This window comes from Panthera tigris, chromosome D4, assembly GCF_018350195.1.
Source record: "Panthera tigris isolate Pti1 chromosome D4, P.tigris_Pti1_mat1.1, whole genome shotgun sequence".
In the NCBI taxonomy this organism is placed as follows: domain Eukaryota; kingdom Metazoa; phylum Chordata; class Mammalia; order Carnivora; family Felidae; genus Panthera; species Panthera tigris.
Window position 1 is genome coordinate 12,251,242 of NC_056672.1, and position 5,986 is coordinate 12,257,227.

A 5,986-nucleotide genomic window follows, 5' to 3' on the forward strand; every position below is an offset into this window, starting at 1 on the left:
CATTGGTCTTGGCAATGATTTTCTAGCTATGACACCTAAAGCACAAGTAACAAAAGCAAAATAGACAAGTGGGACTAGAAAGGAAACAATCAAAATGAAAAGACAACTTAGAATGGGAGAAAATATTTGCAAACCACATATTGAATAAGTGATTAATATCCAAAAAACATAAGGAAATCATACAATTTAATAACAACAAAAAATCCATTTTAAAAATGGGCAAAGGACTGAATAGACATTTTTCCAAAAGGAGATATTCAACAGGTACATGGAAAGGTGCTCAACATCACTAATTATTAGGGAAATGCAAATCACAACCACAAAGAGATATCATCCCTCACCTGTTAGAATGGCTGTTATTAAAAAGACAAGACAAGAGTGCCTGAGTGGTTCAGTCAGATTAGCATCCAACTTCGACTCAGGTCATTATCTCATGGTGTGTGGGTTACAGCCCCACATCGGACTCTGTGCTGACACCTCAGAACATGGAGCCTGCTTCACATTCTGTCTCTCTCTCTCTGCCCCTCCGCTGGTTTTGCGTGCTCTCTCTCTCTCTCTCTCTCTTAAAAATAAATAAGCACTAAACATAAAAAGACATGAGTACTAAAGAGAATGTGGAGAAAAGGCAGCTCTTGTACACTGTTGGGGGAATGCAAATTGGTACAGCCACTATGGAAAAGAGTATGGAGGTTCCTCAAAAAATTAAAAATAGAACTACCATATGACCCACCAATTCCATTAATGGGTATATATACAAAGGAAATGAACTCACTGTCTCCAAGAGTCATCTGCACCTGTACGCTTACTGCAACATTATTTACAATAGCCAAGACTTGGAAATAACCTAAGTGTCCATTGGTGGATGAATGAACAAAATAGGGCATATATGTATATACAATGGAATATTATTCAGTCATAAAAAAGAAGGAAATCCTGCCATTAGTGACAACATGGATGCATCCCGAGGACATTATGCTAAATGGAATAAGTCAAAGACAGATACTGTATTATCTCATTTATATGTGGGTTCTAAAAAAAAAAAAAAAAAAAAACTAATGTCCTGGAAACAGAATAGATTGGTGGTTGCTAAGGGTGGGAGAAATGGCTGATGGTGGTGGAAGAGTACAAACTTTAAGTTCTAAGATGCTTAAGTTCTAGAGTGGTAACAGGTAGTATACATGGTAACTATAGTGAAATTTGAAAGTAGCCAAGAGAGTAGATTTTAAAAGTTCTCACTACACACACACAAACACAAATTGTAACTATATGAGGTACTAGACATGTTAACTAACTCTATTGTGGTAACCATTTTGTGTACACACACACACACACACACACACACACACATTAACTTTCGACTGTGTCTTTTGTCACCCCTCCCCTAAGAATGCTTTCTCATATATATTACCTTCATCTCTGGTTCCTTCTGTTCCTGACATAGTTTAGTGTTGTTACTTCTTTTTATGTCAGGTTTCTCCTCCTCTCTCTCCTTCTCCCTCTCCACACGTATAACACACACATTAAAAGTCTGAAAAGACTCATGTACCCCAAAATGTTAATAGCATTTTTTTTTCTGAGTGATATAAGGTAGATAATCAATTTTTTTCCTTTTGTTTCTCTGTGTTCTCTAATATTTCAAAAATGGTTAAGTATTATATAATTGAACATAATTAAATTATAATGTTAAGGATATTAATGGAAATGTTTGGGAGGTTATTTTTTTAAGTTTATTTATTTTGAGACAGAGAGAGAGTACATGCACCAGTAGGGGATGTGCACAGACGGAAAGAGAATCCGAAGCAGGCTCTGCACTGTTAGCACAGAGCCCCAGGCAGGGCTTGATCCTATGAACCGTGAGATCATGACCTGAGCCAAAACCGAGAGTCGAATGCTTAACCAACTGAGCCACCCAGGGAGCCCTGAAAGGTTATTTTCAATACTTGCCTTCCGTATTAGGCAGAATTCTTAGCATATTTCTCCCTTTCTTGATAATGTTGATTACACAGGTCATACCTCCAGTCCAAGCCCTCTGCTAACCTCTACACAACTTCCAAAGTGATTTTTATAATGCACAAAATATGACTGCCAATTATATGGTAAACAGCTTCCAAATTCTTGCTCATGACAGAAGGCTTCCATAGCCTGACCCAGCCTACTATGTCTGGACTTAATCCCCATTGTTAGACTCTACCAGGATTGCATAGAGAAATGAGAAGTTGGATCTTACAACCTTGAAGAGTTCGTTCACTGATTGTGAACTTAGCTCAGTAGATTGTGAACTTAGCTCTGGTTAGTTCATAAAACAGGAGCTACCATGACATTTCAGAATCCTGAGTAATTATGTCCACTAGGCAAACCTAATTTGGTTAAAATAGGGAAACTTAGAATTGCCCTGGGAAGAGGAGATAGGCATCAGGAAAATGAGTCTTGAAAAATAGGAGAAGGCCTTGGGGATAGTAATACCATTCCTACATCTGCAGGTGGAGTGATGAATGATTATAACCCATATTGTATGGAGTTTTTGAGTCTACACAGGCTTTTTATGCAAAAATACTATCTCTTACCCATCTATTTAGCCTTCAAAACAACTCACTGAAATCTTATTTGTATTTCAATTCACGGATAAGGAATGAGACTCAAAGAAATGAAATTGCTGATTCAAGATTACACAGCAAATTTGACTTAGACTTCCGTCTGCCTCCAAATTCTATGATCACGGTGGATAGAACATCAGGGTTTACTCTTTGATCCAACATCAAGAAGGTGGATAAAAGAAGGATTCCAGGTTCTGGAACTGGCTCTTTTCTGGGCCACCATAAAGCAGCCTCTTTGAACTATCTTTGCTCCTTTATTGTGACAGAACCACAGCAAGGGGTCATTACTGTGTTTATCTTGTGCCCAGCACAGTGCAAAATGCTTTACATTATTAGTACTTTTAATCCTTGGCAACCCCATAAAGGGGCTGCTTTATTCTTCTCCATTATCTGAATGAGAACAGTATGCCTCAGATAAGTGGCTTAGCCCAAAGCCACACAGTGAATTAGTGGCAGAGCTGGGACTTGAACCCAGGCCAACTTCTTGATAGAGCTCATGTTCTTCTGTTGAGCTTCACAATCCATTGCATGCCTTCCTCTGGCTAGATGGAATGGTTAGAAGTTGTTTTTGGTTTTGGTTTTTTAAATCGGGGATAGCTATTTTTAGAATTTGGGGTGTCACACATCAGCTTTTTATAGGGCCTCTCTACTCTCTTTGGCTCAAAGCCATACTGATTAAATGAAAGGGTATGATGACAACCTGTTCCTTCTCCCATTCTCCTCATTTCCCCAATCTTACCTTCTTAGTGCTCAAATATTACCAATCAATAGAAATTGTTTTAAATCAAATATCATTTGGCTTTAGTATAAAATCCAAGAAAACAAGAATTCGATAGTAAAAGGAACAGTGGAGTAGAAACAATGCCAAAATTAGAATCTAAAAATCTCATTTCCAGCTCTTAATTCTGCCCCTTTCTAGCTTACATGTGTTTGATCAAGCCTTTTCAACTGGTTTGAGATATCTATTTTCTTAAACTTCAGTAGTCAGTGACAGTTTCCCCAGTGCCTCCCCTCACTGAACATAGGGAAGATTAAACCAATCATCTTGGTCAATAATTCAGTAACAAAGACAACAACCCTAAACACCAGTATCCTGAATTCTCTCACTTTTAAGTCATTTTCTAAGAAAACCCTCAGAGTAATGTATAAGAATATTTTAAGAATTTCATTAGTTTATCTCTGGAAAATTAAGTCCAACTGATCTAGTTTTGATTTTCAGGTTTTGATTTCTATTAGAGTATAGTTTTTCTTTAAATAGCAGCAGTGTACCAATCTCTTTATGTAAAAAGTGGGTATTTAAGACATGCTCAGAGGGAAGTGATTCTTGAACCCTTTTCCTTTCCTTTTAGTCCATGAATTATAATTGTGACAGTTAAGTGGGTGTATACTCTTTACTGTTATGAGAGCCTTGGTTCCTGATTTCCCTGAAAATACAAATTTTGAGAAAAAGCCATCCATATTTTCCTTGCTCAGTGTCCCCCACAGTTCTTTATTTCTGGTTCTAAATAGTATCCGTGTTTCTTGCCATGGCAGATTATAGCTGGAATCACTTTGACCTTGGCCAGAGCAAACGGAAGATGAATGAGCCAGAGCTGATCCCTGGCTTCTGAATGATAGAGCCAGCACAACATAGACAACATTCACCTTCCTCCATCAGAGCTTTTGCCCTGGGTCTCAATTCTTTCCTCCTGACTCTGATTTTCTCCTACTTTGAATGGGCTGAGAGACTTCCTTTACATGTTGGTCTGGAATCTGGATGTGGTGGTTATTGGTATGGATGTAGTACCTGTGAGGGAGGATGGTGTTATCCAGGGAGAGGAGATAAATGTGAAAGAGAAGAAGGCCACCAGGAGGACTATGTCCTGCATGAGAGACCTCATTTATCATGTCAACTGTAATGTACTGCCCCCAAATAATTTTCTTGTCGGTATTTGAAAGGTTTTCATTAGCTAAATACATAATTATACACATAAATGAAGTCTGACATTTACTATAAAATCAGAAGGCTTTGATCCTTGAAAAGAATGAGTGGACATACCTGATCTCGGATTGGGAAGTCTTTGTAAATGTGTCACCTAAAGCAGAAAATATAAAGAAATAAGACTGATGGATTATATATATATATATATATATATATATATATATATATATATATATCTATCTATCTCACATTAATCAAGTTTGAAAAATAAAAAAATAAAAATACTTGGTAATCTGTGTGATATATAATCAATATTCTTAATACATAAATAGCCCATATATCAATAAGCAAATGTTGAACAATCCAATAGCTGTCCAATGAACATATTAGGTGTTATTGTTCAAAGAGAAATATTTTTTCAAAGAAGGAAAAGCATGATTTAGTTATTGTAATTAAAATGTATTTAATTCATAATTAAAATTGAAATATTGGAAGAAAACTAGTGAAGATGAGGAGAGATTGCAGACTGTTTCTTGTTGGAGTTCCAATTAATGGAGCTGATGGTCCAACTAGAATAAACTGTGTGGGGGTGCCTGGGTGGCTCAGTTGATTGAGCATCTGAATCTTGGTTTCAGCTCAGGTCATGATCCCAGGTTGTGGGATCAAGCCCCACATTGGGCACTGGGCAGAGCATGGAGCCTGCTTAAGATTCTTTCTCACTCCCTCTGCCTCTGTCCTTCCCCACTCATGCTCTCTCAAAAAAAAAAAAAAAAAAAAAAAGAATAAACTGTGTGTTCCACACTCAGTGGCATCAGTTATTCCTTAAGTTAGTGATATTATAATAGAAAACCTGTAAGAAAACAAGTCAAAGAGTACATGGAGGTAAGCTATGTGTAATCCAACTTGTTCCACCTTAAAGGAAGGTCTGGGTACAGGTTTGGGAAAAGTGTGGAACACAGATTTTAATATGAAATTACAAGGGGGTGGTCTTGGGTTGTCAGTAAAATTTAAGAATCTTCTTGAAAATTCTTCTTGCAGCCCTATTGATTCTCCTGTTGATGTTGATGTGGTTAGTGCAAATAATGAATGTTTTGTGGATTTGTATTGTCTTCCCTGTTCTACTGAGTAGTCAGTGTGCTTGGATGAACCATATGGACTTGGAAATTATGGAGGGAATTCTCCTGAAGAAATGGGTCTTGTCAACCAATTTGAGATTCTAGTAATGATGTCTGTCAGCCTCCCTTTTTCTTCTTTTTTTATTTATTTTTTGCTGCCACCAAGAAGGGTTGAAACCTCCCAAAGGAGTTAACAAAGGTAAAGAGTAGAACAGAGGAGAAAATGTTAATGTGAACTAACGTAGTCAAATAAATGCAATGTTAAGTAATAGCTCTTTGTCAAACAAATTGTCAAAGATTTTAAAAATCTGAATATTCAGTATTATCAGATACTATTTATTGATTGCCTGCCAAGA

At 37.1% G+C, this 5,986-nt stretch overlaps 1 protein-coding gene across 2 annotated transcripts in view; it reads left to right on the top strand.

Moving 5' to 3' along the window:
* Positions 1 to 5,986, top strand: part of CD4H9orf135 (chromosome D4 C9orf135 homolog) — a 206,336-nt gene that overhangs the window by 22,474 nt on the left and 177,876 nt on the right. The window lies entirely within an intron of this gene.